The sequence below is a fragment of the Carcharhinus amblyrhynchos genome, chromosome 25 (assembly GCF_965287045.1).
Source record: "Carcharhinus amblyrhynchos chromosome 25, sCarAmb.v2.hapA, whole genome shotgun sequence".
In the NCBI taxonomy this organism is placed as follows: Eukaryota; Metazoa; Chordata; class Chondrichthyes; order Carcharhiniformes; family Carcharhinidae; genus Carcharhinus; species Carcharhinus amblyrhynchos.
Genome location: NC_137348.1, coordinates 35,922,726 through 35,945,150, shown reverse-complemented (window position 1 = coordinate 35,945,150; position 22,425 = coordinate 35,922,726). Strand labels below are relative to the sequence as shown.

At 43.5% G+C, this 22,425-nt stretch overlaps 1 protein-coding gene across 3 annotated transcripts in view; it reads left to right on the top strand.

The window, feature by feature from the left end:
- brinp1 (bone morphogenetic protein/retinoic acid inducible neural-specific 1) overlaps positions 1 to 22,425 on the top strand; it is a 391,976-nt gene that overhangs the window by 103,537 nt on the left and 266,014 nt on the right. The window lies entirely within an intron of this gene.

Below are 22,425 nucleotides of genomic sequence, written 5' to 3'. Positions count from 1 at the left end.
TTTCTTGTGCGTTCTACAGACAAAACATAGCATTCATAGAGTACTTAGGGGAGAAGGAAAGGATAGGGTGCAGAATGTAGTATTGAAAGTTTAGAAGAGTTGTAGTTTAGATTTAAGAGCGCAGAATGGGAATAAAAGCTGGAATTAGAGGGTATGTTGGGGACAGCTCTCAAGAAATCACCTCACTCTGGTGCCAGCTTTTTTTAAGGAACCTTCCAATTAATCCCACTCTTTCCTCATCACCCTTGACATTTTCCCTGTTCCAGAACATATCCAATTCCCTCCTTTGTTTATTTGTGTGGGGAAAAATGTGACATCCCTTTCACTCGGCAAGGACAGGGAAAAGCTGTGTTTTCCGAGGTAAACTGAGCAAAAGAACAAGCCTTGCGTTCCTACAACCTCTTTCACGGATGTGACTGGTCATCCAAAAGTGTGTCTTACAGGTGGTCAGTTGCTGATCACGTGTTGTTAGTGTCCGCCACAGAGACAAAATGTAAGGGCCAGTTTGTGCACAGAAATGTCCCATAAACAGCAAACAGGATAAATCACAGGTTTGTTACTTTGTCTTGACTGAGGTATAAATGAGAGTCAGGATTTTGGGAAAACTCGCTTCTGACATTGAAATGTAGTTTTAAGAATAGTGCCGGAGAAATTCTTTTGTCTAGCTGAGCAGACAGAAAAGGTCTTTGTTCCAGGTCCCTTTCTGAAGACAACAAATACGATCCTTCCTCAGACCTGCTCCAGAGTAACAGCAAGCAGCCAAGAGCCCCGATCAAACAAGGGATATTTGCTAATAAATTTCAGTCAAACGAGTGAAAATAATACCTCAGACCTAACATATGAGTACGTGTGCTGTAAAGAAAAATGGCATAAAAGCATTATAATGACCCATGGGATATGATTTTACATGCCATTAGTAGCCTGACCTCATGTGCACCATTGCTGTGAGTGGGTTACAAATTGCATCCCACGTGACTCCCTTATATAATCTGTGTAAACTGCACTGCTGATGAGAAATGAGTGGACATCTTTGCTTCTTTTGGATATGAAATCCTTTTATTACATCTCTTGGCTACCCACCCCTCCCTGTCAAAGAAACCCCTGCAATAACTGTAGCTTCGCGCCTAATGTCAAATTAGGTACTTCTCCAAACCGACCCCTAGTAAATGAATGAGAATCCCCGAGAAAATTCCCTCCCCGCATTGCAGTCAGGAGTACTGAGGAGTGAAATCAGACACCTCGCACTCTGCAGTGCAAAGCGTGAGTGCTCCAATGGGTTACGACACTGGCGTGACACTTAATGGAAATAATTGCTCTCACTGTGTGTGTGTGTGTGTGTGTGTGTGTGTGTGTGTGTGTGTGTGTGTGTGTGTGTGTGTAAAAATTCAGAAATAACGCTATGCAACTTTGCAATCTTTTCCTCGTTGAGCCTGCCTTTCTTAAAAAAATCATCTGTTGTACATGGATGTCACTGCTGGCCATTCATTGCCCATCTCTAGATGCCCTTGGAGGGTAGTTGAGAATCAATCACATGTAGGCCAGACCAGGTAAGGATGGCAGATTTCCTTCCCTAAAGGACATTAGTGAACCAGATGGGTTTTTCCAACAATCGACAATGATTTCGTGGTCATCAGTTGATTTTTAATTCCAGATATTTTTACTGTTACTGAATTTAAATTCCGTGGTGGTATTTGTACCCAGGACCCCAGAACATTAGCTGAGTTTCTGAATTAATAGTCTAGCGGCAATACTACTAGGTCATCACCTCCCCCTGGTGTCCATTCTATTATGAAACTGGAGAATTATATATAAAATGTATTGGAGACTCAAGATTTTGTCAATGCTTACTAATCTGAGAGGGACAATGGCATCTGCAAGGCAAGGCATTTATTAGAAGATTTGCAAAGTATTGTCTTTCTTATCTTTCTCCTGTTCAGTACATTCCTCCTCTGTAGCTTTGGCCATTTTTTGCAACTCAACTTCCTTCAAACAAATGTCAATGGTCATGTCTTTGGCCACCTAGATGCTACTGTCTGCAATTCACACCCCACAACTCTGTCCTTCTCTCTTCTCTTTCACAATGTTCCTTCAAACTTTCCTCTTTATCCAGCCTTTAGTCATCGACCTGAACATCTCCTTCATTACCTCAGTGCCAAATTATACCGTTATGTTGCTGTGCAGCACCATGGGATGTTTGACTTTGTTGAAGGTGCTATATAAATTCAAGCTTCTGTTGCTGAGAATGAACAAATATTCACTCATGAAAGCTGAGATAGACTGCCTACCATCAGCAATTTCATTTGTGATTCTTGATCTCTCCACTTGCTTTGCTCCTCTGATGACCTGTTGGAAAAAATTCCCTCAAAATTCACGTTGTATTGAACATAAGAACATAAGAAATAGGAGCAGGAGTAGGCCATCTAGCCCTTCGAACCTGCCCGCCATTCAATAAGATCATGGCTGATCTGCAGGAGTCAAAGAGGGGCACAGTGGTTAGCACTGCTGCCTCACAGTGCCAGAGACTTGGGTTTGATTCCTGGCTTGGGTCACTGTCTGTGTGGAGTCCGCGTGTCTCCCCAAACCCCCCTTCCCAACCCCTCCCCTTCCTACCCCCATGTATACATGGGTTTCCTCCGGGTGCTCTAGTTTCTTCCCACAGTTCAAAAGATGAGCTGGTTAGGTCTAATGGCCATGCTAAATTCTCACTCAGTGCACCTGAACAGTTATGGCGACTAGGGGATTTTCACACTAACTTCATTGCAGTGTTAATGTAAGACGATTTGTGATGCTAATAAATGAACTTTAAATTATTCACAATTTCTTGGACACTTTCCAGGGACTGCTGGTTACTGTTAGCCATGTTTAGAAGTTCCAGTCACGGCAACAAACCCCACCCCGTCGCATTCACATCCCATGTACCAGTGCTCAATAACACACACACTCCAGCTGTTGTAGGGAGTCTTCCCCGAATCAGGGTGATTGCCAATGGAACTGGGGATGAGGAGGGAACAAGATGGAGGGTTACAGGACAGGAGATTGGGCAGGGCCGGTTGATCAGCAAGCCCGCCATCGCCTGGATTGGATACCGCCCCCTTAAACCTGCATCACAAAAGTGGCCATTCAACCCATTTTATCTGTACTGGCTCTTTGACAATGCACTCATGGTTAATCCAATACCCGTGCTTTTATCTTTTCTTTATCTGTTCATGGGACGTGGGAGTCACTGGCTGGTCCAGTATTTATTGCCTAATTGGTAGAATCTCTCAGTTCCATTATCATCCTATTAAACCTTCTTTCTTCTTTCTCAAGTGCTTTTATCTATTATTTATATACAACATGGAAACCAGAATTGTTCTTAGTAGTTCCAGCATAACAATTTTCTTTGCAAATATAGCATAGGTTTTATGTTTTTCAATTCTATCCCTCGATAAGTGGACCCTCGGGTTTTGTAGCTTTTTTTTCAAGATTTTATTATCCTTTAACTCTACTTTTCATGACTTGTGTGTCTGGAATCTCCCAGATTCCAAATGCCGCCTCTGCTCCTTTATCTAATTTGGACCTTCCTTTTCTAAGGTGTTAGTGGCCTCCCTGAGAGGGATATTTTCTCTTTATTCATTCAAGGTTTGTGGGTGTCATTGACAAGACCAGCATTTGTTGCCCATTCCCTAACTGCCTTTGCACTGAGTGGTTTGCTAGATAATTTCAGAGGGCATTTAAGAGCCAACCATATTGCTGTGGGTGTGGAGTCACATGTAGGCTAGACCAGTAATGATGGCAGATTTCCTTTCCCACAGGGCATTGGGGAACCAGATTTCTTGAAGCCACAATCAGTAATAGTTTCACTGTGGTCACTGATGAGACTATCTTACACTTCCATATTGATTCATTGAATTTAAATTTCACCAGCTGCCTTGGTAGGATTTGAACCCATGACCCCTAAGTATTAGCCTGGGTCTCCGGACCACAAGTCCCATAACATTACCACGACAGCGCTGTCTCATTTTAAAACACACAGATGCCAACACTCCAATTCCAAATTGAAAGGAACTCTCCAGTCAAATTGGGAAAGGAAGACCATGGATTTCTGGAATGACTTCTCATGATGCCAGATTCTCAAAATATTGAAGTAATTTGGGAGTGTAGTCAGTGATGGGAATTAGGAAATGTGCCAGCCAATCTTTACACAACAAGGCCTCACAAATAGTAATGTGATCGAGACTAACTAATCTATTGTTGGTTGAGGGATACATATTGTAAAGGGCATTAGGGAGAACTCCACTGTTCTTCTTCAAAATAATGCCATGGGATCTTGCCCAAAAGTTAAAATTCGAAATGGGAGCAAGGCCAATTTTGATGATATTAGACAGGAACTTTCAAAAGTTGATTGGGAGAGCCTACTGGCAGGCAAAGAGACATCTGGTAAGTGGGAGGCTTTCAAAAGTGTGTTAATTAGGGTTCAGGGTAAGCACATTCCTTTTAGAGTAAAGGGCAAGACAGGTAGAAGTCAGGAGCCCTGAATGACTCGAGATATTGAGGCTCTGTTCAAGGAGAAGAAGGAAGCATGTGACATGCATAGCCAGCTGGGATCAAATGGATCCCTTGAAGATTATAGAAGGAGTCAGAATAGAGTTAAGAGCAAAATCAGGAGGGCAAACGGGTCATGAGATTGCTTTGGTAGATAAAACAAAGGAGGATCCAAACAGTTTCTACAAATACATAAAGGGCAAAAGAGTAACTTGGGAAAAAATAGGGCTTCTTCAGGATCAACAAGTAAAGTTCATTTATTAGTCACAAGTAGGCTTACATTAACTCTACAGTCAAGTTAAGGTCATCAGTGTATTGCTCCATAAGAAATGGATGGGATCCTAAGTGAATATTTTTCATCAGTATTTACTGTTCAAAATTTATATTTTGAAGAGTGTACATATTAGAGAGAAGGAGGTGCTGAAAGTCTTAAAGTGCATCAAGGTAGATAAATCCCTGGGACCTGATAAAGTGTATCCCAGGACATTGTGGGAGGCTAGGGAGGAAATTATGGGTCCCCTAGCAGAGATATTTGAATCATCGACGGCCACAGGTGAGGTACCTGAAGATTGGAAGGTGGCAAATGTGTTGCCTTTGTTTAAGAAGGGCTGCAGGGAAAGCCTGGGAACGACAGGTGGGGAGAATAACATCTGCAGTGGGTAAGTTGTTGGAAGGTATTTTGAGAGACAGGATCTACAGGCATTTAGAGAGGCAAGGACTGATTAGGAACAGTCATCGTGGCTTTGTGAGTGGAAAATCATGTCTCACGAATTTGATTGAGTTTTTTGAAGGGGTAACCAAGAAAGTAGATGAGGGCAGTCTGTTGGTGTTCCATACAGGCACTTTAGCAAGGTCTTTGACAAGGTACCACATGATAGGTTATTGCATAAGATTAAATCTCATGGGATCCAGGGTGAGGTAGCCAATTGCGTATAAAATTGGCTTGATGACAGAAGACAGAGGGTGATTGTAGAGGGTTGTTTTTAAAATTGGAGGCCTGTGACCAGGGGTGAGTCTGAGGGATCAGTGCTGGCTCCACTGTTATTTGTAATTTATACTAATTATTTGGTTGAGAATTTAGGAGGCATGGTTGGTACGTTTGCAGATGACACCAAGATTGGTGGCATAGTGGACAGTGAAGAAGGTTATCTAGGATTGCAGTAGGATTGCACTTGATAAGCTGGGCCAGTGGGCCGATGAATGGCAGATGGTGTTTAACCTAGGTAAATGTGAGGTGATATATTTTGGCAGATCAAACATTGGGAAGACTTATTCAGTTAATGATAGGGTGTTGGGAACAATTACAGAACAAAGAGATCTTGGGGTACAGATTCATAGCTCCATGAAAGCGGAGTGGACAGTGTGGTGAAGAAGACATTTGGCATGTTTGGTTTCATTGACCAGAGCATTGAATGCAGGATTTAGAATGTCTTATTGAAGTTGTACAAGGCATTGGTAAGGCCACACTTGGAATACTGTGTACAGTTCTGGTCCCCTATTATTGAAAGGATATTATTAAACTAGAAAGAGTACAGAAAGGATTTACTAAGATGCTACCAGGACTTGATGGTTTGAGTTATAAGATACATTAGACTTTTATCCTTGGGTGGTTGGAGGCTTAGGGGTGATCTTAGAGATCTATAAAATAATGAGGGACATAGACAAAGTAGATAGTCAACATATTTCCCAAAGGTAGAGGAATCTAAAACTAGAGGGCATATGTTTAACGTGAGAGGAGAGAGATATTTCAATATCAGGAAGAGAGAGAGAGAGAAACACTGCTTTTCAGTCTGATGTCCAAACACCACCTAAACTAAAACAGCAGCCCAAAACTGAAAATGAAAGAACTTCTGTCACCTGAACAGTCAATTATTCTTCCCCGTAATAACAGAAAAGGTTGCAAAATCCCAGTCGCTGTATGAAGCCCAGAGTAAAAATGAGCAAAACCCCATTTAAATCATTGAAGCAGCCATAACATTCTGAGCGGATAGGTCGGCAACAATGTAAAACAAAGCTGCTTATAACTGCAGAGAACATGATTTAAAAAAAAAATCTTAGAGGCACACGAGTGTCACAATACCTTGATGGGAGAAGAAAAAAAATCAGCAGAGAAAGGATAACTCAAATGTGTGTTTTCCTTAAACTCCAAAGGAGAATCAGCTGTTCTTTTTTGACAGTCGAGCTGTCTTTAGCTGTCCTGTGTGATCCAACAAAGTCAGTAATTTTGGAAGAATAATCACAAGACACGGTTTGCTAGCAGTTGATAACTTTGCTGAGTTTCAGATAATGAGCAGAATGCATGGAAAGCCGTCAGTGTCAGGCGCTCCCATTGGAAATGGGAACTTTCTTGGATGACCTTCCTGACACATCACTTTATGAGAATTCTACATTCTCGACAAATTGGATTGTGTCCTTCCTTGATGCAGCAGCAGTTACCTCACCAAACAGTCAGTTCCCTCGGCAGCGAGCGAGGAACTTGTAGAGTTACGCCAGCAACTTAATCTTTTGAAGAGCCCTGCAGCGATTGATATCTGCTGTACGGAAGATTCAAAGGGCCAGTCGCTCACCTTGGCTTACCAGCTGCGGAGACAACACCTTCATCTTATTTCTCCGATGGAAAGTTGCAAACTCCTGCTAGGCTTGCTAACTTGCTAGGATTGTTTTGGAGTCTCCGTGAATTAATGACTAATGCCAATAGTACTGTTGCAAACAGCCCAGGAGAAAAGAAACAGCACAGGCACATTAATAGATTGTGTTTCTCTTTCTATTCTCTTTGAAAAATTTACTTTTTATTCGTTCTGAGATGACGGCAAAGGCTGTTTGAGCCAATAATCAAATGGATAATGTTTGAGTTTGTTGACTTGCGCAAAAGACAGCGTGTGGTCAGGATGGACATGCCAATGGTGAGCGCATGAATATGGGGTTGTGGGATGATGGGTGTCGGGTTCAGTTCGAGGTGGGAGGTCACCTCATGAAACTTCTTTCCGTCAGAGTTGTCGAGCCTAGCCCCAGTACAACACCACGTTAATATTGCTCTTGGTGTGTCTGGACAAAAGGGGGAGAATAAAATTAGACAAGGGGCAACACAGTGGCACAATGGTTAGCACTGTCAATTCACAGCACCAGGGACCTGAGTTTGATTCCAGCCTCAGGTCACTGCTTGTGTGATGTCTGTACATTCTCCCCGTGCCTGTGTGGGTTTTCTCTGGGTGCTCCAGTTTCCTCCCACAGTCTGGAAGATGTGCTGGGTGGGTGCATTGGCCATGCTAAATTCTCTCTGTGTCCCCAAACAGGTGCCGGAGTGTGGTGACTAGGGGATTTTCACAGTAACTTCATTGCAGTGTTAATGTAAGCCTACTTGTGACTAAGAACTAAACTTAAAGTTTTCTGCTCCTATCACTGCCCAGTGCTAGAATGGTACTTGCGTTTAGACAGTGAGCAATTCATCACTTGACCACAGTTGCTTTCGTTGTCCTTCAGGGCCAATGGCTTGCTGCTCCTTGCTGCTGAAGCTCATTGGTAGAGAATGGCCACCAGAAAAAACTCTATCATTGAAAGTGGCTGATGAGAAGGTCGGATTAAAGTATCACTCTCAGAATTCGAGAATGAATGAGTCTGAGAGGGGAGTATTTACAGAGCCAAAGGGATAGGTAACTCCAGTGTAGACATTAATATTGTTCCCAGTTTATAAATTCAAGAGAGGATTAGTTTGAATTATCCTATATGCTGCTCACTGAAAAATCCCAGCTTTGTCTCAACTCTGCTTTTTATTTAGCGCATTCTAATTTCCAGTACTTTGAAGGATTTTTTTTTAAATTATCTATCATACATTGTCCATGCTCATCTCTGGCAGTAATCTATCTTCATTGAAAACCAAACATTCCTGCCAAACCAAACCAAGCTGTTCTGTGGAAACGCAATGTTAGACAGCCTGCGTCCCACTGGACCCTGAGATCAATTAAAGGGGCAGGCTGCCAGGTCGTAAAGACAGGGACAAAAGATAACATCATCACATCACTGGCCCTGCTTGCTGCAGAATAATGATTTTATTAATTAGAAATGTTCTAAGTTCACCCGCAGGAAAAAGACACTTAGAGAAGTTAGTGTTGCAGCAGGCATAAAGCCTAAAAATTGTGAATGTAGGAAGTATTGTTTCCAAACACTAATGTGGAGATGCTGGCGTTGGACTGGGGTGGGCACAGTCAGAAGTCTCACAACACCAGGTTAAAGTCCATCAGGTTTATTTGTAATCGTGACCTTTCGGAGCACTGCTCCTTCATCAGGTGAGTAGCCACTCAGCCGATGAAGGAGCAGCGCTCCAAAAATTTGTGATACTAAGTAAGCCTGTTGAACGTTAACCTAGTGTTGTGAGATTTCTTACTGTTTCTAAGCAAGCAGTTGTGAGATACGCCAAGTTGAAGTTTTTGCTTTATTTCTGTTAACAGTGCAAAAGAAGTAAAGTTCACACACAGAAAATGGTCCAATCTGGCAATAACCATGTTAAATAGGGCTGAGATCAAGACCTCCATGTTAACAAACCCATTGATGGGCAGACGGGGGTGGGGTTGGAGGGGGGGTGAAGGAGTGGTGCGTTCAAGTTCAAAAATGGGGTTTTCCATCCTCGTTCCCTCAAAGAAGCATCTAGCCTCTCCGCTATTGTTGGAAAATGGAGTTTAATGTGTGGGGAAAAATATGAAGTTGTTCATTTTGGAAGGGAGAATAAGAGGACAGTATTATTTAAATGCAGAAAACGGCAACACAAAGGGACTTTTTGGTACGTGCGCACAAAAACACAGCAAGCTTGTACGCAGGTGCAGCAGGTAATCAGGAAGGCCAATGGAATGTTGGCCTTTCTTTCAAGAGAGGTGGTGAATAAGTGTAGCAAAGTCTTGCTGCAATTGTACAAGGTGCTGGTGAGACCACATCTGGAGCACTGTGAGCAGCTTTCGTCCCTGTATTTCATTGCAGATAGTTCAGAGAAGGTTGGCTAGGATGATCCCCGTGTGGAGGGATTTTCTTATGAGGGCAGGTTAAACAGGCTGGGACTCCATTCATTGGAATTTAGAAGAATGAGAAGTAACTGCATTGTAACATATAGGATTCTTAAGGGGCTTGGCAGGACAAATGCTGAAAGGATGTTCCCCCTTCACGAGAGAGTCTAGAGCCAGAGGGCATTGTCTCAGGATAAAGGGGGGCCAATTTAAGACTGAGGCAAGGAGGACATTTTTCTGAGGGTGTGAGTCTTTGGAACTCCTTGCCACAGGGAACTGTCGGGGAAGAGTTTGTCTGTATATTTAAGGCTGAGATAGATTTTTGATCAGTAAGGGAATCAAGGGTTATGGGGAAAGGGCAGGAAAGTGAGGAATGTTGGATCTGCCATGATCCTATTGAATGGCGGAGCAGGCTCGGGGGGCTGAATGGCATACTCCTGTTCCTGTCTCTTATGATCTTCTGGTCTTATTGTTTGAGGCCTATCCCACCCCGACAATCCGGAACAGACCTCTCCTCTCTTAGCACATCCCTGATCTCATGCTCCCTTCCTTGTTGTAACTGTCCTGGGAACAGCACGGCTTGTAGATCATGTGAAGTGCTCGCTGTAGACATAAAGTGATTCAACTACAAATATGCTTTGACTCATTTTACAAAGTAAGTGTTTGAGTGACTGTTTCAGCCCAATCTTTTGACAGGTGTGTTTTTTTTTATTTCCTGTGTGACAGTCTAAATTCGAATGATTGTTAATTTATTACCTCGGGTTGATTTGCTGCAACTAGCAGTCAATTTGCAGCCATCAGAGACAAGAAGAGACTGGCAACTCTTGGAGAACAGTAGCTAACCATCACATAGCGGCAGCAGGGGACCTTATTTGAGTTGAATTTGGCATTATAGCGTGAGAGGAGAAAAAAAAGTCTTGTGTTTTAATACCCAGAGGTGGCTGTGGCGATTGTCTCTTTATGGACCAATCTGCAGAGCAAGCGGGAAAAAAAAGGCTACTCGCAAATTGAGAAAGGATGCGATTGTGTTGGACAGGGTGCAGAGGAGACTCAGCAGGATGCGGCCTGGGATGGAACATTTAAGTTATGAAGTGTGGTTGGATAGGTTTTCGTTGGAGCAGAAAAAAAACTGAAGGGTGAACTGGTGTACAAGATTATGAGAAGCATGGACAGAGAGGCTAAGGAGTATCTATTTCCATGAGTTGAAGTCACGAGAGGACATAGGTTCAAGATGTGTGGCGGGAGATTTGAGAGGGATGTGAGGTTTTTTTTCTCTTACCCAGAGGGTGGTGATGGTCTGGAATGCAGCTGCCTGGGAGGGTATTAGATGCGAATTGCCTCACATTCGTCAAAAAGTACCTGAATAAGCACTCGGCGCATCATAACATTCAGGGCTATGGGCAAAGTGCTGGCAAATGGGATTGGATGGGAGTTCAGGTGTTTCTAATATGTTGGTGTGGACTCAATGGGCCGAAGGGCCTGGATGACACAGAGGCCTCAGTAGAGTTTAGGATAGGAGGGGAGGGCAGAAATAGATACTTTTCTTTCAGTCTTTGAGGGTCTAAGTGCTCCTTGTTAATTTACCGACATACAAGATGGGCTTTGTAGTATTTTATCTTCCACTTTCACATTTTTTTAATTTGGTGTTTACTGAGTTTTCACTGTTTCTGCACATGCTTCTTGCCAATATCCAGAAAGAGAAACAGTACATCATGGGAGACCAGTACTTTAGGGTGGAACACTCTCGCACATAAGGTCAGTGGTGTTTCGTAACACTGGCCATGGCATGAGTCCATATTGGTTATATTGGCCCATCCATGGGCACAATGTTTTGCTCTTTGTCGATGCGTATTCAAGATGGATGGAAGTGTTTGAGGTGAAATCTCGCACGCTGCAGTTGAGAAATTGCGCCAATGTTTATCCACCCAAGGAATAGCTGAAGTCATCGTCTGTGATAATGGAAGAGCGTTCATCAGCGCTGAGTTTCAGAACCTCATTGGTATCAAGCACATTAGGACTGTTCCTCACCACCCAGCATTCAATGGAATAGCTGAATCAACTGTTCAAACATTTAAGTCAGACCTAAAGAAACTTTCAAGAGGGATCCTGGAGATGAGAATCTCTCATTTCCTCCTGACTGCAGGGACCACTCCACATATAACAATGGGAGTCCAGCTAGCCAAGCTGTTAATGAACCACCATCTCAGAGTGAGGCTCAGCCTCGTGTTTCTTTGTGTTTGTCTGGAGGGTTAGGGTCCAGCCAAAACAGTCAGAAGAGGAGTGATGATTCATGGAAGTCAACACCATTGTTTTCAGTGGATGAAGCCATCTACGTGAAGGGTTTTGAAAATGGCTCGAGTTGGGCTCCTGGAGCAATTGTATCCAAAACTGGGCCCTTGTCTTATCAAGGAAGGATCCTCTGGAAACACATAGACCATTTGGAAGAGCAAGAGTTGTCCCAGCAGCCAGTACTGTCATCAGGAGTATATTATCATCTAGGAATGTTATTAATTATTCAAGTGCTGTACTTTCTGATAATCCTGTGGCAGGCACGACTGACATCTCCATGGAAACAGATAGAACTTAACTGCCTGCGCCTGAAGAGGCACCTATCAATTGTGGTTTAGGCTGATAGCAGTCCTGTCAAAGTGCCCTAGGCAGGGGAGATACACCATTCCACAAAGATTTGGAAACCCCCTGAAAGACTTCATTCATAATTGACTTCATTCATGTACTAAATGTTTAATTATCTTGGACTGTGTAAGTTGAGTATTGACATTTGTATAAAAGGACGCAGAGGGGGAAGGATGTCCCTTTAAGATTCAGTCTGTACGGTAAGGGCCATATGAACCAATGGGGAACAGAGTGGGGGAACACTAGTGAGCTAGAGTTTCTGTTCCAGAAGTTTCTCAGGAGCTGGCTGCAGCTACAAGGCTGCAAGCCTCAGTACAATGTTAACCTGTAAATTAAGATGTTTTTTCCCATAACTGGTGATCAAGAATTATTCCAATTGCATATTTGCGCCTTTAATTATTGTAAATCTTCTATTTGTTCTTGACAGTCTGATACTTACCTGTTTACCTTCTCAATATATTAGTCTAGTAAGTTGTAAGTCACAATCTGATAGTGTTTGTTTCTTGGCCTTCTAAACTCTAAGAGATCAAATAGTAGCATGTGAGCCAGAATTCAGAGACAGGATGTTTAACTCCTGGGTCCATGACAGTTACTTTGTTATTATGTGAATTTAGATACACCCGCAAACAGCAGGGCTCACCCACAGGAAAATCAGTGATACTTCAGACTGAGAGAAAATATCCTTTGTAAAAGACTCAAGTTAAACCTCCAGGAATGTTGGCTAGATTTGATGGGAACATCTCATAGAACCCCTTCAGTGCAGAAGGAGGCCATTTGACCCATCGAGTCTGCGCCGACCACAATCTCACCCAGGCCCTGTCCCCTGAACCCCACATGTTTACACTGCTGTTCCCCTGATCCTCAGGGGCAATTTATATAGCCAATCCACCCAACTCACACATCTTTTGGAGTGTTGGAAGAAACCCACGGAGACACGAGGAGAAGAGGCAACTCCACACAGCAGTCACCTGAGGCTGGAATTGAACCTGAGTCCCTGGCGCTGTGAGGCAGCAGCTAACCACTGTCCTGCCTCTTTTCCACCGTTACTGCAGTAACTTTCACAGTAACTTCACTGCAGTGTTAATGTAGCCAACTTGTGACACTAAGAAATAAATTTATTGCCACTCTCTGTCCCTGTTATTCTCTTCCCTATTTTTCCCCGCCTCCCCCTCGTTCTTAGTTCATGAATAAGTAGCAGAATTAGGATTTTTTTTGCACTGTCAATTTTCCAGCTGTGCTGCACATTAACTAAAGTTTCAGGTCAAGGAGGTCCGATCTCTGGGTGATTCACAAGAACCCACATAGTGTGGGACCCTGATGTTAACCTGGTTGTGGCACACTGTTATTTGCAAATAGCAACCACTCATACTTCTTCTAATTGAAGGACATTAAACGTGAGATCTTTCTGAAGCCATAACAGTGTAACAAAAACAGAGTCTACTCACTTCTATCAGGACAGAGTGACTAAGTGACAGAAATCCAGGAATCATCCCTCTGGACTATGGTCCTGGATTGAAATTCCAACTCCAGGTTTTGGAGCGCATAATGTTGGCTAACAGTTGAGTTCAGAGTTGAGATAGACAGTCCAGATTTCACTACAGTGGAGCAGGCTGGTTAACATACAAACCTCGATGATTTCCACGAGTCCCCTGTTGTCAAAGATGTATTGGCGCAGCTTAAAGAAGTAATCGCTGGCACAATCGACTTGGGTCTGAACTTCTTCATTGATGGTAGTCCCTTGGAAGAGGTGGCTGCTGAGATATGGAAAGTGCTGGACATATTCCAGAGTCACCTTGCCTAAACGTGGGGGAATTTTCATCTGGCCTGGGGTAGGTTGGTGAAGCTTTTTTGCCTTAGTGATATTTAACGATAGGCCAGCCCTCTTATAGGAGGTATTGAAGAGATCAAGCATCTTTTGCATGTCCTGCGCAGAGCGAGCCACCACGCAGCATTGTCCATGGTTATCAATTTGCTCGGATGGCCAAGGTTGAAAAGCTTCCGGTCCAGATGATATTGGATTTTGACACATTACGAACCTTAGGGATTAATTGGGAGGAGTGCAGGACCAACACTAACGTCCTCCTTGAAGGAGAACAACTCCGATAGATGGTTCATTGCATCCAGGAACCCATAAACCACCTCCCTCATCGGTTTCTCTTCTCCCAGCTTTCCATGGGTCAACAGTCTTAAGGAAAAGGTATAAGGATACTTGTATAAGTGAAGACTATCTTAAAAGCATGAAGGCTTTAACACTGACTGGTAGGAGAAGGCTGCAAACCATTCAACATGGCTCTACCTGGACAGTCAAGGTGTAAGCTGCTTTGAGGTTCACCTACCTGACAGCGGACCAGGGCAGTGGCCGCAGAGGAAAGAGAGAGAACCCACCACAGAACAGTGAATTTCCCTTCCCCCGCTGCGCAACAACATGCCTCCCCTGCAGCAGATTGTGGATCCAGAACCAGTCATCTGAAGACTCACCAAGCCTGATGGATGTTATCCTCGATTTTGAGGAAGTGTCCATATCTCAGTATTGATAGAGTTGAGCATCGTTTGGAGGTGACATCTTTCAGAACCGAGGTTGTATTGTGGCCCTGTTTTCCCATGCAACGGTCTCAAGGCACTAGAATCATGGAATAGAATCACACAATCCCTACAGTACAGAAGAGGACCATTCAGCCCATCGAGTCTGTACTGACCGCAATCCCATCCAGGCCCAATTCCTGTAACCCGCATTTACCTTGCTAATCCCTTTGACACTCAGGTCAATTCAGCATAATCAATCAACCTAACCCACACATCTTTGGAATATGGGAGGAAACCAGAGCACCCAGAGGAAACCCACGTAGACGCGGGGAGGAGGTGCAAACAGACAGTGACCTGAGGCTGCAATTGAGCCCTGGTCTCTGGCACTATGAGGCAGCAGTGATAACCACCGTTACCACCCGAAATTGACAGCTAATTGAGGAAGAGGAGGATTAAGTTTATCCTTCAGCCCACAGATTGACTGACTGATCATTTATTTTGAGGCTATTTATGGGACTTTCTTTAGGGCAAATTTCCTACCTCCTTGCATACAAAAGAACAGCAACTGCAATTCAGAAAGCAATACACTGGCCGGAATTTTTCCACGATTCACTCCGGTGGGATTTTCCCATCCTGCTGCAGCGAATGGAGATTTGGTTTGGCACCAAATTCTCTGACTTCACTGCAATAGGAACTTGGCATGAACGGTTGGTAAGATTGCACCCATTGCCTTTGAAATGCTGTGGGGCATTATAAAAATGTGAAAAAAAGGATATCAATGTTGATACTTTTCTTACGTTCTTAAGTTCATCATCTGTGGTCTTGTGACTGAGCACTTGCAATTTGCAGAAGATAGAACTAGACCCAAGTAACACCCCTTTAGCATGCGGCTGCTCTGCATATGGGACTCAGGTCACTGGAGTTTGTTTCTAGTTGGGAGGTTGATGATGGGTTTTAATTGAATCGATGGGTATATTTGTAAGGGCGCTAGTGGTATTTAACTCAGTGACTTGTATGATCAAGGATTAATCCTTTCAGCATGTGAGTGCAGTCAGCTGTTGTTTGACTTTGCCAGTTTTCAGTGTATTAACAAGGAGGCATATCATTCCTTGCCGATGTGTTCAGACAGGCCTACAGTGCAGCATTTGCTTGGCGCACAATCCCATGCGCAGTTGCAGTAAATCTGAGCGAGGCCCTTGTGTTTGTCCTGATGAAATTGTCAGAATCTTTGCCTGGAACAAATATCAGATGATTCTCCCCACCGCCACCCCTTCAAACTCCCTGCCAATTCTTTGAAGTTCAGATATTGCAAGCAATCTTATTTAAAAAAAAAACAGGTAGAGATTTTGGGACAGATGAGACTGGGCCAGGCTTAACAAGGTGGTAATGACAGGGCCTCACAGGCTCAGGGTCATTACGCACCATTAGTCGTGGGTTTAAGGTTGTATCTAAAGAGACATGGTCATTGAATGCAGCAGCAAGCAGAACATTTCAATTTGTAAGATAACCAAGAGAGGTTTGGGAGAAGGCACTGTTCTGTGCTTTGTCCAGATCATCTCAAGTATACACTTGCAGTAACAGGAATGTAATGTGGCAATCCATTTTGTTTATACAGGTATTAAAATGTGTAAATGTTTTTGCAATTGGAATTATGCTTACAGCTCCATATCCGTCACAGGTACTTAAATCCTTTTGATTTCAGTCTTTGAGTAAGCACCAGCTGTTTCTTAAATGTCCAGTGCCCTGATCTTAAGTAGCCCTTCCTGCTAACCTATTTGAGCTGCTCATCCTCTGGGTACAGAAATACTTCCTGACCATCTGTCCAAAACTTGCCCTTCACAGCTTTTAAACAGTAGTCGTTTCTGCCATCTCAATGCGTCCCAAAATACTACTCCAGCTTTTGTGTTGGAACCCTGCAATCTTGTTTCCCAGAATAGAAAAGTTGAAGCAAAAATAAATTTGCAGTTTGCCATGTTGCTGGTGCGGAGGATTTTTATCAGACTGCATGGTTAAATCATAATTTAATCTCACTGCTTAGACCCCAGTTGATTATTTTTTTTATGCGAGTTATTCTACAACAGTGGGTGAACTGAAGAGGCCGGAACTCGAAAGACAACTGTCCTCACAATTGTCTACTGGGGGATGAATTTAAACAGCTCTGATTTCTCCTCTCACGATGCATGCATAAATAGAAAGGTGATTTTGATTTTTGATTCCCCTTTTTTTTAGTGATGGTGTATTTCCCCTAACCAATTTCATTTGTGTGTTCCAATTCCCCTATGAATAACTCTCACAGCAAATGTGAGATAAAACAGAAGGGTTAATTTATCTCTCACTCTCTCTCTCTCTTTCTCTCACACACAAACACACACACATACACCATGGGAAAGGGGTTTCAAAATGTGCACCGGCTGTTAGTCGGGTAGGTTTTGTCGGCTAAGGGGAGGGTGGGGGTCAAAAGAAAGAGCAGTGGGAGTAGGTTCTCAGTGAATGATGCAGGGTCTCTTGATCAGGTGTTGAGTGCCTTTGAACAAGGGACCCCTTGGAAGCCTTTCCTATTCAGACACCCCAGGCAGCAATGGGAGGAGACCTTCCAGTCAGCATTAATTGCTTTGGCCAGCCTGCGGGTGGAACGGTCAGGTGTGGAGTATTTCAAACACATGCTTTGAAATGAGGTGGATAACTGTCAGCTTATCCACTTTGGTAGAAAAAAAATGAGAAGGCACGTTATTATTTGAATGGGTCTCAATTGAGAGAGGCGGACACTCAGCGAGACCTTGGTGTTGCCCTGCACCAGTCACTGAAAGTAAGTGTGCAGGTAAAGCAGGCAGTAAAGAAGGCAAATGGAATGTTGGCCTTCATAGTGAGAGGATTTGAGTAGAGGAATAGGGAAGTTTTACTCCATTTGTATCGGGTGTTGGTGAAGCCACACCTGGAATATTGTGTGTACTTTCCTTATCTGACTTACTGTAGAATGAGTGAGGCAAAGGTTTACCAGGCTGATTCCTGGGATGGCAGGTCTAAGTCAGTTTGGTTTATATTTATTGGAGTTTAGAAGAATGAGTGGGGATCTCATTGAAACTTATAAAATTCTAAATGGTTAGACAGGGTAGATTCAGAAAGAACGTACTTGATGGTGGGGGAACCAGGCGTCATAGTTTGAGAATAAGAAGGAAACCTTTTAGGACTGAGGTGAGGAGAAATTTCTTCACCCAGAGCGTGGTGAATTTGAAGAATTCACTGCCACAGAAGGGAGTTAGGGCCAAAATGTGTGGTTTCAAGAAGGAACTAGATACAGCTCTTGGGGATAAAAGGGTCAGGGTATTGAATCTGAGGATCAGCCATGATCATAAAAAGTGGCGGAGCAGGCTCGAAGGGCCAAATGGCCTGCTCCTGCTTCTGTTTTCTATGTAAGTTCTCATGTATGACTGAGTTATGTCACAATTTATCAATGCAAGTATCTGTTCCATTAAATATAATGTATGAGCTTGCTATGTCTCAGCTCTGGCTTCTGATCTGAAAGTTAATTTGGTTAATTTTTTTTAGTGGGAAGTGTCTAAGTTGGCTTCAGTGTTCAAGGACCGTCAGTCACTTTTTGGTGACTGTTGATCTCGACTGGACGAGTGCATATCTAAATGCATGGTAATGACCAGATTGGTTCTGACTATGATGCTCCATATACTTGAATCATTTGCTGGTGTACTTTGTTCAGAGAGCATCCTTTAGCACCTAAAGCTTCCCTGTTTCATGAGAAGAGGAAGTTAGGAGTGAAATTGGACAGCAAAGTTTCAAAGTGGACAGACTTTTTTTTTACAAGTATGATAAAAAGTTAATGCCAGGCATGGGTAAAAGTTATATTAGAGACTGGGGATGTACACATCTTTCAGATATTTTCTTAATTTGTTTTGTAGCTTTTTGTTGAGCTAACTTCATTCCACAGATCTATTTAAAATATGTGGCTTATTGTACTGTGTCATCCAATCAACCTGTGAACTCTTGCTTTGCCCCCCCCGCATCTGTTACTTACCTGGTTGCATCTGGCATTTTGTGCTAAGCTACTTCAGAAACATAAATATTGAAACATAGAAAATAGAAGCAGAAGAAAGCCACGTGACCTTTTGAACCTGCTCTGCCATTCATATGGTCATGGCTGGCTGTCAAATTCAAGATCCTGATCCTGCCTTCCCACTATATTCTTTGATCCCTTTAGCCCCTAGAGCAATGTCTAATTTCTTCTTGAAATCATACAATGTTTTGGCATCAATTATATTCTGCGGTCGTGAATTCCACACATTCACCACCCGTCTAGGTGAAGAAATTTCTCCTCACCTCAGTCCTAAAAGGTTTACCCCTTTATCCTCAAACGATGACCCCCTAGTTCTGGACTACCTCACCATCGGAAACATTCACTGATCACTCAGTCAGTGTAAAGCCGCCTTCCCTTTTCCCAGGACCAATCATTAGTTCAACGTGTGACTATAATGTCCTGACACGGGAACACGTTCTAATTAGACAGTTGGGATTTGTATTCGACAGTCAAGATTAATAACCCTGATGGATTTCTAATCTGTTATCAGAGTCTTTTTGCTCGGCTCATTAAAGCGAACGTTGACAATGTGTGAAACCCTGAGCCAGCCTTTTCCTTGGCTCTCTCAGCACATGACTTGATGACATAACTTGAGCTTGCAAATGTTATTGGAATGCAACAAAAGGTAGTTTTAATGTTTGCACTTGTTTCGTAATGAGACGTTAAGCTTTGACTGTTCTGGAGCCAAGTGATTGAGCTACGTCTCCAAAACAGCATTCCCTCGTTCTTGCCCTGAGGTCACCTCTGTAGGGGGTGGTGTGGCGGGCCTGGGATTGAATGTTTGGTTGCTGCTTGCATCTTTTGTTGGGATGTAGTACCAGCACGTTAAATGTGTCAAGAATTATGTCCTATTTATGTGTAAGATTAAGTTTATACGTATACTTAGAGAGAGGCGGTGGTGTGATGGGAGAGTCATCGGACTAGTAATCTAGTAAAGGCCCAAGTTTAAAGCTCCGGGAGCATGAGTCCAAACCTCAACTTGGCAGCTGGTAACATTTAAATTGAATTAATCAGTCTGGAATTGAAAGCTCGTCTACCTCTCAGAGACGGCGTGGTGGCTCAGTGGTAGCACTGCTGTCTCACAGCGCCAGGGACTCGGGTTCAATTCTGCCCTCAGGTCACTTTTGTGTAGAGTCTGCACGTTCTCCCCATGTCTGTGTGGGTTTCCTCCAGGTGCTCCAAAGGTGTGCGGGTTAGATTGATTGGCCATGATAAATTGCCCCTTAGTGCCAGGGGGATTAGGAGGGTAAATATGTAGGCTTACGGGGACAAGGCTTGTCGATGTAGGCTCAATGGGCCAAGTGGTCTCCTTCTGCACTGTAGATTCTATGATTCCAATAATGGTGACCATGAAAGTATAATCAATTTTCATTAAAACAAAACCCCAGCTGGTTCACTTGTGTCCCTTAAGGGAAGGAAAGCTGTCATCCTTACCATCCCACATGTGACTTCAGACCCACAACAATGGTAAACAATGTAAAATTGCCATAAACAAAAGAACAAAGAACAACACAGCACAGGAAACAGGCCCTTTGGCCCAACAAGCCCGCGTTGCCATTTTAACATTCAGTGAGTGCCTCATCTACCACCTTCTACCTATGACTTTTCTCTACGCCAGATTTGGGGAGGTCTAATTTAGGGACAATTTGTTAACACCAATCAGCCTAAAAGCACGTTTTTGGGGGTGTGAGAGGAAACCAGAGCACCCGGAGAAAACCCACGCAAGCACGGGGAGAATGTGCAAACTCCCACAGACACCGACCCAAGTCGGAGATCCCACCCAGGTCCACGTATCTGCACAGCAAACAGTGATAGTCACTGAGCTGTCGTGTGGCCCATCAGTTGGTCCAGTTTAAGCGTACACTAACAACATGAAGCACTAGGCAACTCTCGAAGCAACACCCAAGAGCAGCCCTCGCACGACCCACTGCATGTATGCCCCTGGTCAGCCAACAAGACGGACCGAATCACCTGTGGATGTAAAAAAAAGACATAGTCCTGGATGATCACAGGCTGCCCTCTCTTTTGGTGATTTAACCTGAGGATTACCATACCTCAAGTGTCAGACAAGGTTGAGATAGTGGGCCTTCAAGAATAACCTCAGCCAAATAAGAAAATTAAACCCACGTGATGTTGGCTTTGCTCTGTATCACTAACCAGCCGTCCAGCTAACTGACCCCACAAGGTTGACTCCTACCTGCCCTCTGAAGTGGTCCAACAAGCTTCTCAGTTCAAGGGCAATTTACGGATGGGTAATAGGTGTTAGCTTTGCCAGCAACGCCCACATCCCAAAGAAATCTAGATGTGAATATATATAGAATAACAGAACTGCTTGCAAGAGAAGCAATTGTATTTTCATTCTGGAGTCCAGAGTAAACATCAGCACGACATAAACAGACCAGTCAACCCCTCTACAGCTCTGGAGAAATCCAGAACTCATCCCACTGCCCAGCCTTTATCCCATTTCTCTGTAACAAACACATCATAGAATCACTACAGTGCAGAAGGAGGCCATTCGACCCTTCAGTGTGGCACTGATGACAGTCCCATCCAGACTCTATCCCTGTAACTCCATATATTTACCCTGCTAACCCCCTGACACGAAGGGTCACTTTAGCATGGCCAAACAACCTAACCTGCACATCTTTGGGAGGAAACCAGAGCACCTGGAGGAAACTCTCACAGACACGGGGAGAATGTGCAAACTCCACATAGACAGTGACCTGAGGTTGGAATTGAATCAGATCTCCTGGCGCTGTGAGGCAGCAGCGCTAACTGCTGTGCCACCATTGTCAAAGTGTTCTATGCTTTAAAAAAAATTCTATCTAACAAAAGTTTTTTTTCCTGACCTTTCTCCTCACTTTCTTCATCGAGGTCTATGTTGATGGTCCCGCCATCATTGATTCCCAAACCAGAGCAAACTGTCTTTCGCCAGAATGCCAATCTCTCCTTCCCTTAAAAACAATTATTCAATGCCCACTTAGCCTATTCTGATTCAATAGAAACAGCCCCTATTATCATGCATCTCCATTATTTCCGACCTCATGTGTGAGTTTGCAATGCAGGGTTGCTTTCAGATCTATGATGTATGATCTTCACTTCTTGACCGATGGGTCTTCCTCGATGGTCAAGTAAGATCTTTCCAGGCAAAGGACGTTGTGGCCAGCTAGGAGCTCCAACACTCTGGAAAGTTAGTAGCCAACGGAGTTCTGAAAGTTGCATTCACATTGATACTCCTTGGCTGGTGAGCTTAAGAATCCTGCACAATAGGCCAGAAGCTCGCACCGTAGTGATATGTCCCTAAGACATGCCATTACTATTTTTAAGAAATGATGGAGCGAGTGATTGAGACTTTTACATAAACAATGTCAAAATTTCCTGGTGCTTTTTGTATCTTTCCCTTGCTGGGCTATCTAACTCCCATAGGATCCCCCTCAGTAAAATCAGCGGTGAGGAATTGAGAAACTCATGTTCTACAAGCCAGAGAGACAGAAAAAGGGGGAGAAGATTTTGAAGTTGATAAAATATTGAATGGTTAAGATCAAATGAACCCTAGATTGTCTCTTAAGGATACAAAGTCTGGAAGGAGTCTAAGTGAGTTCTAATGCAGTTGGTTGCTAAGCTTGGAGAGTCCAGGTAAACCTGACACGAATGGCCGATCCTTGT